General features: G+C 47.2%; 1 long non-coding RNA gene across 2 annotated transcripts; it reads right to left on the bottom strand.

Annotated features, from left to right (window-relative positions):
* Positions 1 to 157: 157 nt before the first annotated feature.
* On the bottom strand, positions 158 to 6,905 carry LOC117000947. 2 transcript variants are annotated; one of them, XR_004418875.1, is made up of 3 exons: positions 6,722 to 6,905; positions 3,448 to 3,647; positions 158 to 2,025 (listed from the first exon to the last, which is right to left on the bottom strand). It is a non-coding gene; the product is annotated as an uncharacterized LOC117000947 (long non-coding RNA). The 2 variants fall into 2 exon arrangements; XR_004418876.1 differs by lacking the exon at positions 158 to 2,025 and adding an exon at positions 2,067 to 2,981.
* Positions 6,906 to 12,670: the final 5,765 nt, after the last annotated feature.

The following is a 12,670-nucleotide window of genomic DNA, read 5'->3' as shown; positions in this document are numbered from 1 at the left end:
TTTGAATAATGCCTTAAGGGTAAGTCCTCGGGGCTTTTAAAGATCTCCACCACATTAAAAAAAAAAAAAAAAAAAAAAAAAAAAAAAAAAAAGCGTTAGGTTTTTTTTTACTTTAGAGCATGGGTCCATGTCTCTCAACTTGGGGCTATTAACAGGCATCTTTAAATCATTAATCATCTAATAACCATCAACTTTGGAAGAGAGATACGGGGACCTTCTAAAGACCTCCAAACATTTCTATAGCATTTGGGAACATAGTGGTTAAAGTTTAGGAGGCACACAGCCCATCCCTCCTGCCCTCCTGCTGAAGCCCCAGCTGGAGCTGGTGGGTCTCCGGTGTTTATGGACTTTGAGCTGGCTAAATCTGTGCTGAAGGCCTTTCCTCTGGACATGGAGAACCTCCCGGAGGGGGTTTGGAGAGCAAATCAGGAGGGTGATGCAGGGGAGAAGCCCGGCCGGGGGGCCTCCCTGTTCCCCGCCCACGAAAGTCCCGGCCCTGCTCTGGGACCCTCTCCCCTGCTGTTTTGGTGCCTTCTAGCAAAGAGTGAACGGTTTTTGAGGAGGTTAAAGAAAAAAAAAAAAAAAAAGACTCGAGGACACAATAAATCCCTCAGATGTTTCCACTCTCCCAGCAAATAGCGTTTAACCTTTAATATTTATTCGTTACTATTAATTCAAAAAAATAATTACTGAACTTTTGGCCCTCCAACTTCCACAAGCGGCGCTTTGTTTCTCTAAAATAAACTTGGGAGAAGCGATCCCTCCGTATCAAACCAGGGATTTGAATTAAAGGCCCATTTGGGACACTTGAGACTACAAAGGGTTACACATAAATAAATGCCACATTTGCCTATTGCAAAAGTTTTCTCTGTCCTTTCTCAGTCACAACAGGGGAGGAAAAAGCCGTCGTTTATTATCTAGTGCTGGGCAGGAGCAGCCCCTCCAGAATGTGCTCTTAGATTTGGCCGGCAGAAGAGGGACTCTTTATTTCCCCCCCACCTCAACAGCAGCTCCTTTTGTTCTCTAGATCTCTTTCCCAATTTCAAGCTTCACTTGCAGATCCTAAGTTTGTTTGTTAATGACGCTATTACCATCTGGCTCGTCCTACTTTCCAAAAGATATAAATCTTCCCAGTTTCATTGCCTACATTATCATCTAAGTGCCACCATAGCTGGAAGAAAAATATGCTTTCAAGCTTGCAAATTCTCTTGCACGGAGCAAGTTCCCCGGGCGCGGGGCTGCCGCCCGCCCCGCCGGGCTGCGGCCGCTTGGGAGGGATGCGGCCAAATGGATTTCACCTTGCAGCGATGTTGGGAGAGGCAGAGAAGGCAGCATTTAAGTTTTCCACCAGAAACTTAAGTGAATCACCCCTCCGCCCCCCCGCCCCCCATCCCTCTTGGCCCCTTTTGTGGCTGTTTAATGCATCTGGCTACTTTGAACCGTTATCTTCCGCGGGGACAGGGACGCCCGCCCGCCCGGCGGGGCGAGGCCGGGATGGGTTCTGCTCCTGGCAGCTCCTGTTTGCCCTCACTCAGCGTGAACCCCCGTCTCTGCCGCATAAGTACATATTCCATACGTGTGAATAAACCTTTCCCACAGGCGTTGTACAGTACAGGGAAGAAAAGTTTGGGCTCCTCTTAGTGCAAAGTGGCTGCAGATTTGTGTGCGTTTAAGCATAAAGGGACGGGGGGAGGGCGAGAAGGGATGGGGGAGGGAGTTGGGTCGGTTTGTGTATGGGCTCCACAATGACTCTATTTATTCGCTGCAACCAGCCTGGGCAGATTGAATAGGCGAGAGAGAGACACTCAGCCTTCCCAACGCGTGGGCTTTGTGGGATCCAGTCCCCACTAGCAGATTTCGACTGCTAATTTCCCATTCTCAGGGGTCTCCTGCGAGGAGACACGGCCGTGCCCATCAACTACGGCTCCCCCAAACACTGGCCGTGCTTCTGGTCCTTAACCTCTCTGCGTACAAGTTTAGCCTCAGGAGAAGTTTAATAATTTTGCTGGATCTCCGGCAATGTTTCTGTGGATAAAAGAAAAAAAAAGAAGCTAAATATTTTATTTGACTGTATGTATGTGCGCACACACACACATATTGTCAAGCGAGGGAAAAGATACTCCTTTAATATTGGAAAGAAACCCAGGGATTTTTTTTTCCCCCGAGTGATCTGATTGTTATAAATAATTACGGATGAAAAGAAAACTCACTTATTATGCACTTCTAATACTGTGACTGCACAAGAGAGAAAGGGGGCCAAACCAGTGATTAATTAATATCGCACTGGCGTAGCTATTTTCTCGCGAAAGGCCTTTCCCCCCTCGCTGCTGCTGAGTTATCATTCCAGCTCGAGTCATGTGTAGCCAGGAAGGGATCTTGTTTATAAATTTATATGACGACCTTTTCTTTGTGTGTGCTCTAAAGTTGATATGGACAAATTGCAGAGGTATACAATTTAAGTAGATGCACTTTTAATCACCGATCATTAAAATGGTTATGTTAAATATACTCAATTACATGCATGACTTCACCCTAACAGTACTTTCTATTCTCCCAGCTGCTCACGTATTCCTTAACTATAGTCAGCAGAAGAAACTCGATTATGCTGAATCCATACATTTCTATGGATTTCATCAGCCTAATTAATGCTTCAGTGTGGTCCATGTGTCTGAATGGTCCCTTTGCTATTACTTGGGTAAGGAGGCAGTGCTGGAATGCAGAGGGTCTTTCTTTCAAAGATACCCATGGGGGTCACTCTAGGACTCTAATGGCAAAGGTAGCAAGTGTTAAATAGCAGAAACATGCAGAGAAAGGGAAGGCAGCGATGTAAAAGGGACATTGATACTGTAGGTATGCCCAACAGGTCAGTGATGATAATTAAAACGCTTAAAGAAGAAAAGGTAAATGGAAAGCTTCCACAATTCGCAGCATGCCTGGTTAAAAGCAAACGAACCAGCGCAAAGAAACGCACCTCGCTGATCCTGAAAAAAAAAAAAAAAAAAAAAAAAGTTGACAGCAGATTTTTAGACTAAATAACTACTAGGGCAGCCTCTTCTGTGAGCACCGCGTTTGAATGCCCCGTCCCTTCTCTAATTTTCTCGTCGAAATGCAACGTGTCAGGGAGAGGATGCCCGGCCGGGCAGAGCGGGCGCTCCCACGCTGCCGGTCCTGGCACCACCGGGGCTTCCTGCAGTCCTGCAGATGCACCGGGCGCTGCGGGAAGGAGCTCTCCCCCTCCTCTCCGCTGCTTTCTTCCGAAACGAAGAAGCGATTAAAATGTAGGGGATGTTGCTGCCTTAGGGGAAACAGCCAATGGCTGCTTTTATAACACATCTTCCCATCTTAGCATTTAGCGGGATATAAAAGGCACGCGTCCTGCTATTCCAGCAACATTTTAATCGACGAGAAATGCATCGAGATTTTTTTTTTCTTTTTGTTTGCTCCCACCTGTTGTAGTAGAAGACCATCTGATCACACCTTTCTGTGGCTGCTGGGAGAAGTGAGAGAAAATCAGAACTCTTTCTTGTCACCCACTGCTCTGCCAAAAAGGTGGTGTTGGAGCCCGCATCTCTTCCCTGTTTCTCCACCAAACAATCGTCAGCTCAATTGTCCTAACTTCGAGTTGGTGCCTTGCTTCAGCCTTCATCCTTCAAGTGGAGAGAGAAAGCAGGGAAGATTTCAGATCTATAACCAAATTATAACCTAGGAACTTTATGCTTGTCATGCTAATTTAATGACTTTTATAGTAAGTGTAGACTTTCTGTCTTTTGAAATTAGCTCTTCAAAACGCTTTGTGTAATGACAGGCACTAGACATAAGAGACAAATGCACAAGCAATAGTAGGATAATAATCTGGCAAACACTGCACCATTTAATATTAAAATGGAGAACAAAGTGCGTTAAATTTCAGCGTAGAGGTGCATCCATGTCTGATGCCATTGATGCACACCTGGGCTCCAGAGCGACCCGAGGAGAAGGGGATGTCCTCCCACAGCCGCTGTGCCTGGGTTCTCCTGGAAAATTAGCCAAGTACCAGATGTGCAGTATAAAATAGTCCTGCACCTAATGCCGGGTTCCTTTGCTTTCTGGCGGTGTTCACACGTGCCTGTGTGCTGTGAACACCCTGATTTCGACAGGCTGGTTCTGCTGGGCCCGGCCTCCCGCTCGGTTCCCAGCGGGGGCGTGTGGGAGGGTGAAGGCGCTGCGCTCGCACTGCAGGGCTCTGAACGCACACATCCCCTCCCTCCTTCGGAGCGTTCTGTGCTCACGTGCTATGAGGGGTCCAGAAATCTGCCCAAGAGATGGTCTTGATAACAAAGGGAGGAGTAAACCCAAAGCTATAGGTGTATTACAATCTGGGCGACTCACTCATTGCCTATAATTGTAAATAAGGTAAGTTCACACGACGATCGGGTGACGAGGAAACAAGAACCCCATTTTAATCAGGTGGTTATCTCTCCTTGGTGGAGATCAGAGCTCCATTGCTCCTGGCCTTCTCATTGTGCCCCCCTGCTGGAAATGACAGCTCCTTCAGAAATAACCAACTTGGTCTCTGGATGGGATTTCATCTCTTTTGCACTACATGTGTACCAATTGTCATTTTACAGCTACAGCGAAACCCCTAAATTATATAAGTGTATCAACTCGGCCTCATGAAATCCCCCCTTTTGGATAGCTTCAAGGTTGGAGGGTATATTACTGTAAACCAGAGAAGACTTAAATTATATCTGAATAGGGATTGAAATGTAGTGGCACTTAGGCACACTTCTTGTCTCAACTACAGAGGGTTCATTTTTCTCCTTTAGAGTCTTATAATATTACAAATGCAAAGTTTCCTTATGTGAAATCCAACTATCTGAAATCCTGTTTCTTGACTGAGCCTCCGGGGCCCTTTTTGGTGAGTACGAAATCACGAAGATACGATCAAACACCATAGTCTGAGCAAAGCAGAGTTTATCGTTCATCTGTGAGAGCTTCCTAATTTGAAACTAAAGCCTTCCCCTTCCAGAAAGCATCTCAACATGCTGTGTGAGTTGTTTTCCTGCGCATGTGTGCGCGTAAATCGGGGTGTGCAGTAGGCACAGGGGCCCGAGGGCAGTATTTACCCTGCGGCTTAGAGCACACCCTGCCCACGGGTTGGTGTTTCCACCCAAGCCGATATGACAATAACCATTTCAGTGGGAACCCTGTGCCCACGGGAGCTGCCTGATGCCGCCTAGGGCACGGCCGGCCCGGGGGCTCTGCCCGGAGCCCTTCCCATCCCTCGTTCCCCCTTGGGGCACCCCGAAAAGGCTGCGCTGAGCCCCCTTTGGGCAGCGCTGCCAGCTCCGGGACGGGGGCACGGCGTGTGCGGGGATCGCCCCGCAGAGCCCCGCGCCAAGCCCCCCAAAGCTGCGTTTGTCGGGAGGGGGCCGCCTTCCCCCTTCTGCAGCCCTCGCAAGAGGGTCAGTGGTTTAACCAGGCGTCACCAGGACTTCGTTTTATCCCCGGTCCACTGAAGCGTGTGGCTTTTAGTGACTGATGGCCGCTGTAGCTGTACGCGGCACAGTTGCTCTCACGGTGCGTGCTCCAGATGGGCACGTCCCGCAGGCTCGGGGCGGGGGGGCACGGCCGCTTTGGAAAGGCCACCGAGACACTGAGATTTGTTCTGGGTCAACCCTCCCCTAACGCCAAAGTTGGGAAACAACTTTCGCAGCGTGTGTCGGGAAGGGAGGGAGCGGCAGTGGAGCGGCAGCGGGTGCCGCGGTGCGGGGCGCCGGCTCTTGGGGCTGCCGGGGCCGGGGGCCACCGTGGCTGGGGACTGTCCCCCCACCCGCCCCGGAGCATCGCCCCCATCCCTCTTCCTCCCCGAGCCCCGGACGCGCAGACAGCACGTTTCCAAACTTTGAAATGCCAAATCACGTTACTGCTGTGGCAGGAGGCTGCTTTCGTATCTGTGACAGCTGAGTTTTCCCCATCGATTATGTGACACTGCAGTTCATTTACACAGCTCAAAAGCTTAAAGACACTGAAGGAGCCCCCGGTTTAACCCGAAATCCTAACAGAAAGTGAATCAACTTTCTGGCTAGTGTTTAAACTGATAGATCAAAACTTAATTTGGAGAGACAGAAAGGGAGAGAAACGACAGCACGGATTTATCTTGCTGGGCGTCCTTCGCTGAAACTTTAGAAACTGCGGCGTGGAAAATCCAGGGCCGAGATGCTAATGAGAAGGAGCGTGTTGGGTGTTCAGGGATGTTACAGATTTCAGAACGCAGATTACAGCGCCTGTTTTTTTGTGCGGGCGCGTGAAATAGATGCGTGGCCCGAGGCTGCCGGGTGGCACCGGGCTCCGGGGCGCTCCTGCCCGCGGGGTCGGGCAGAAATTCCCGGCCGGGCTGGAGCCTCCAGGGCTCGCCCATCCGGAGCGTCCCGGCCCCGACAGCGGGCAGGGAGGGCTTGGGGAAGAGGGGGTGCTGGGAGGGTGGCATTTTCCTCTCTCCCGTGGGGACGGGATCGTCCCCCTTATGCTGCCGGCTTCTTCCCTGGGCTTCTTTTAGTGGGGGCTTGCCAGGAGCCAGCCCAGCGCCCGGTCCCTGCCGCTCCCTCCCTCGTCTTCGCCGAGGTTTCATTACTTGCTGTTAGTGCCTGGAAACAATAAAGGATGTGGGACTGGGCTTTTATTGATTATTTGTCACCCTGTATTTGTCAGTTTCAATAACTTTTCCTGAAGTTTTACTTACGGGCACTTGAGCTTTCGGATTAGGCCAGCTCTGCGGATTGCAGTGAGGGGTAATTATCCGCTGGCCTGCTTCCCTGCAGCCGGAGAGAAAAGAGCATTAACGTATAGAATGGGCAGGATCCGGCCTGAGCCCCCCCTAGAGCGCTGCCCGGGAGAGAGAGGCGGGAGCATCCAGGAGCAGCCGCGGCCCCGCCAGCTGCCCCCGGCCCCCCCGCCGCCCCCAGCCCCGGGATGCAGCGACCCCGCGCTCTGCCTCCCGGGGGCCCGGCCCGGGGGGCTCCCCCAGCCCGCCCGAGCCCCCCCTTCCCTCGGTTTACAGACGAGAGATCAGCCCTCAAGAGACGGTCTCGCTCCCGGGAGGGGGGACCCACGGCGCTGGGGCCCGAACCGGGGCTCTCGGCTGCGGCCAAATCCCCGGGATTCAATTAAAAAGCTGGCTCGCGCCGCTGGCGGGGAGGCGAAGCCGGGGGATTTGTATTATGAAGATCGACTCTTCAAAACTGCCCGCCTGGCAGCCCGGCCGCGCTCCCGCCGGCCGAGGGGACCCGGCTGTCCCGGCCGGAGCCCCGGGAGCGCCGCGGAGCCGCACCGGGGGCTGCGGGGACCTGCGGAAAGCGGGCGGGGCAGCGGCCCCCGCCTCTCTCCAGAGAGGGGGTCAAACCTTCCTCGAGAGAAAAGACGACTTCCTGGCCATCTTCCTCCTCTAATAAGTTTTCTATGTCTCCCAAGCTCTGCCCGCTGCTCCAAACGCGCTCCAGCCATACACATTGTAAGCACGCTGAAGGCGAGCATCATCGTTCCGCGGGCTGGCAGGGTGCCTATCGTGGCGAGGATAGCGTTTGATGTGCTGTATCTCATGCCACTGCAAGCTAAGAGACAAGCGAACACAGAGTGCCCAGTTACACGGGATTTAATTACAGCGGAATGCATTCTCCATGCTGATTAGGAGCAAAATCAATCGGGGGCTTATTTGCCACAATGAACCAATAAAAACCCAATTTATTAAAGCAATAATCTCGGCCCCAAATGGTCTAAATATTATTGTTTCGATGGCATTGAGGGAATTTGGAGTGAAAATGTTACACAGAGAAGATCAGGGAGTCCTGCTCCATGAATTCAGTAGAGTTTCTAACCCCATTCCAGGAGCTCAGAGATCTTGGAAGAAGGGGGCCAAGTTCCTCTATTCAAGGTCCAGGTGTCTGGGTCACTGTAGTACCTACAAGGCAAGATGTTCTGTGGTCTGCAGCTGTCTGTGCTGAGACAAACATGGTAAACAGCTTCCCACCAGGTCTTAAGGATTTCCTGCTTTCCAGTGATTTATATGTGAAATTCCTGGAGGAGGGTAGGCCACACAAACATCCCCAAGTTACAGGCTGACATAAAAGCCTTGTGATATTGAAAAACAGCACACAATGTGCCAAAAAATTCTCTGGTAGGGATGAGGGAGTAAGGGATTCCCTCAGGAGGGTGCTGAGCACTAGGCTGGGGCACATGGGGAGATTGGGGCACCGTGGTGCCCTTTGTTCCCCTGTCCCACATGAAATCATTCCATGGCACCCCACAGGGACAGGGACACCCCGGGCACTCGGTGGGAGCTGGAGAGGCAGCGCTGGTGGGCCAGGTCACCCTGGGAACTGCAGAGTCCACCAGAGCTTAAAGCCTGTGACTCAGGAGATGCTGATTTTGCTTTACAGCTTTCTGTAACTCCAGTCATCTCTGTCCCAAACCGGAGAGGACCTCATTTCCTGCTCAGTGCTGTGCCAACCACAAGGTCTTTTCATAAGGCTGCCAGGGGTGCCTGGCTGCGGGAAGGACAGTCAGTGTTTGTCACCAGGGAATGAGCTGGCATCATAGCTCTGATCTGAGTCAACAACCTGGCTAGCCCTGAGCATGACTTCATAAATCATGGTAGCTAATTGAAAGGCACATGCTTATATATGCAGTGTTGTTCAAAAAGAAAGTAAAAAAAAATAGAATTTAACAAACACATTTTTCTTCCTACTAACCTATTGATCAGTCACCTGATTGTTTCAATTTGCATTATTGCATGCAGAGAAAAAAAGAGAAAGTATAAAAACATCTTGTATAGCCATAACAAAAACACAAATGAAAAAATTCATCTCCTAGTAAGAGGCTTAGCCTTTTTCTAACACATCCTTAATAATAGGGAAACAATCTTTAAGTGTTTTTAATTTAAATTGTTTTCATGTTTAATTCACTGTTGATAAATAATATTATAAAGTGTCTATATATCTATTTAGCATTGAGGCATATGATATTTCAAAGCAATTGAACCAGTTTTGAAAGGAAAAAGTCCTGTACTGTGCCTGCATTCACTATTTTTTTTAATGTTAGTTAACACACGTATGCTGGACTGCCTTTTTCTCATCCTTCCAGCAGAAATGAAAAGTGAGTCTGGAACAAAAGATCAGTTATGTGCTTTTTGCTTCCTACACCCAAACATCCTGCTTTATTTTTGTATCCATAGGGTCTGTGTGATCTCCTCCCATGAGAGGCAACTCAGCAGCTCGGTCCCCACTGCCATCTCAGCACTGCCAGTGGAGAAGCCCAGGAGGAGCAGAGCAGTGGCTGAGCAGGAATTTGAATATCCATATTTAACTCTTCAAACAACAGAAGATACTCAGAACCACGTGTGAGACAAAATGCCATTAAAGTTTCAATCATTAAACCTCTGTTTAGCTGTACTCCAGAAATGAGCAGTTCATAACAAGCAGGGAATACTGATTGACAGTTTGCCATCAGGAGCCCTTAAGTAGGATTTTTCCAGCTATAATGCAGTGTACTCTTCAGTGGTCCCTTTTGCAAGATGCTATTTCAAGTAGAGGAGCATGAGTAAAATTTACATAAAAGCTCTGTATGTAATATATGATTGCTCTGAAATTAAGAAGCACCAGTTTCCCCTTATTGTTTCAGAAATGAAGAGTGCACTTTGTTTTCTTGTTTACTTAGCGCACTCTGTGATCCCTTGATGTGTTTCAAGTGTTTTCTGTCAGCATCACGAGACCTTGCTTACCTGCTGAATTTTATGTGTGAAGTGATTAGTGTTCAAAGTGCCTGAAAAAGCCAGCACTAACAATGTCTGACAACTTTTGGGGGTTTTTTTCTGCTTTTTCCTCTTAAATAATATTTCATGGTACATTAAATAGGTTATGCAGTCTCTTCTGAGAGACCAAAGCAATGTATTGCTGCATACTTAATGTTTCACCAAGCAGATAGTTTTTAAAAGGAAAAAAACCTGAAAACAGCATAGAGTCCTTTCCCTGAGCTTTGTCTCAGCTTCTTCTCAATTCAATAAGAAATGGTAGTAATTTGGAGCAAGATACAGAAAGAAAAATAAATATTATTTCAAAATGAACCTCTTAGTGTGCCACTTGTGATCACCAGCAGATATTAGAAATGCTTCTCGTTAAATCCACTGAGCGGTGTTTCTTCACAAGTTGAGATGCTTTCAGCCAAACTGTTTTCTCTGCATTCACATCATATGTACCAGTTAGAGCCAGAACAGCCCAAGAGAGAAACAAACAATTAAAACTTTTATGAATTTAATTCTAGATAGACATCCCTATGAGGTAGGTTTTAACGTTTTTTTTTCCTTCTTAATTTTTTGTCTTTTTTTTTTTTTTTTTCTTTTTTTTTTTTCCCTTCAGTAAGAAGGATAAGCTTGGAGTGCCCAGTCACCGTGGTAACTGCCAGAAAAATTCTCCTGAAGTTTGAAGAGGTCAGCTAACGGGGTCAACAACTCTGGCCTCTCTCTGAGCTGGGCCTGGCAGGCTCCATCCTGCGGTTGGGGTGTTAACGCAGGCTGAGCCCTGGGAGGTGGACCATTCCAGCTCTGATATAAATTTTTTGAGTCAGTTCACGGCCTGGACTCTCCAGGTGGCCTCCAAAATCGATTGTGACCTTGTGACCCTGTCTAACGGAGGCATAGCATCCAACCTAAGTAAGGATTTAGCCAGGAACGACAGCTTTCCACTGAGTGTTATTGGGGACAGTACAAACAGTTTGGGAAGCAAGGAGGTAGGTATGAGGAGCAGGGTCATTAAAAGCATATTAAAAAACAATCTTAAAAATCCTTTTTAGTTGAAAGTTTTTATTTAAAGTAATCATTCCTTAAATAAACCTTTCTGCCAACTATTTTTTCCTTCCATAATACCAATGTATCAAGTACTTCAGCGCATTAATATACAAAAAATTGGCACTTTGCATATTCCAAACCAAACTAATATTTTATCTACCTCTGGATTTTGAACTTGTAAATGAAGCTGACTGACATGTGTTAAGCTAGATGTCTGTGATGTGTTTTTTCCCTTAATATCATACAAACTAGGAGGCTGCTTATTAAAGTGGGCTATTTATTTTAGGTAGCAATTTCCCTAATACGTGCATTCTTTTCAGATTCAAAAGTCTCCTAATCCCTGTAATCTATTTTTAAACTAGAAATTAGGTAACATTCAGAATAGTGTGAAATGAAAATGTGAGAGTTTCAGAGTTTTCCTATACTGGTTTGCAGTAAATAGAAAAGCTACAAAACTGAGTTTATGTTTTTATAGGAAAAAAAATGATCATGCTAAGATTGTATTCATAGAGAACATGATATTTTTTGCCTTTAGGATTTTAAGCAGCAAACTATGTCGGGGAGGGAAGGGCTGTTCAGAGTTCTGATTTTGTTATTGAATCTAGAAACTTGCCCTTCTGAGCAAGTGGATTTGCTCTTGTGTTTTACTCCTGCTGCTGCAAAACCTCGTGCACTGCTCACATGAGCAATTGGTAGCTGTCAGATGAGTAAGTGGAGCTACACTGAGGAGCAAAGTCCAGTTTCTGAGCTGGAAAGTGCTATCAACCTCTAAGTGACTTTAAAACTTCTCTGAAGGAAGAAAATTGCTTTAATATTTGTTCCCAGTCTTAGAAAAATTGTGCAGTAAGAACCTTGCCCAAACATTTCTTGTGCTTAGCAGGGCCTGGTTCTGACATTTTTCTTCCCAGCCCCTTCCCAGTTAAGCAGTTCCCCCAAGGCTGGAGGTTCTACACATAGACAGGGCCATAAAATACAGCTCAGGAAGAGCATTTGTGAGTGCTAAAGAGTGCTGAGAAGTCCCACAGGTTGCAACAGCAAGAATATCTAACTTTTACTTCCAGTAACACCTTACATTGTAGAAAGCCCCCCAAAATCCATGGATATCTACTGGCCAAGGTCCTGCCTCTTATAGGGTGATCATAATCTGCCCCAGTGGGAGCAGGTCTGAAGACCAGGAGTAGGAAATTGAGCTGTATTTTGCCATTAAATAATTCAAAGCCCGCACCTGCACATTCAGATATCCACAGTAACAATCCACTATTTAGTTCTGCCCTGAATACTAATAATAGTTTGGTTTTGGTGGTCATTTTTAACAGAGCTCTGCTGAAAATAATTTATTCCCATTAGGAAGCATGTTGATTCAGGGCTTCTGTGCTTGATTTTGGGAGGATGAAACTCACAGCCCTTGGTGAGAATCAGAATATTTACTTGTTTTTCAGAAAAAAAAATTAAAACCAGGACTGTAAATAGCTGGATGGCGATTCTTCAATACTTTCAAAAGCATCTGTGTAATTTTTAAAATTAAAAACAAAACAACCATACTTATATCTGCTTTGTATTGTCATCACTCAGGGACCAAGTTCTACCTAATAAACAGGGGATCACTTCTGGAAACAGATAGAACTATTCCACTGGAACTTTTGGATGAGAATTGCCCCACATTTGCCCTAAAGCCTCCAGCTTGGGATAAGGAACTGTTGACAGAGGCAACAACAAGGAGATCTCAAGAGCTTAACTTGCTGCAAATTCTTTAGCATTGACTTCTGTAGATCTTATTGAATTTGTAATCAGCCACAAATTTACAAATGTCACTTGGAACAGGTCCTGGTCTTGCATATTTTGTACCTCTTCATG

Source organism: Catharus ustulatus, chromosome 10 (assembly GCF_009819885.2).
Source record: "Catharus ustulatus isolate bCatUst1 chromosome 10, bCatUst1.pri.v2, whole genome shotgun sequence".
NCBI classification, from domain to species: Eukaryota; Metazoa; Chordata; class Aves; order Passeriformes; family Turdidae; genus Catharus; species Catharus ustulatus.
The sequence above is the reverse complement of the archived record's forward strand: the minus strand, read 5'-3'. Positions and strand labels throughout refer to the sequence as shown.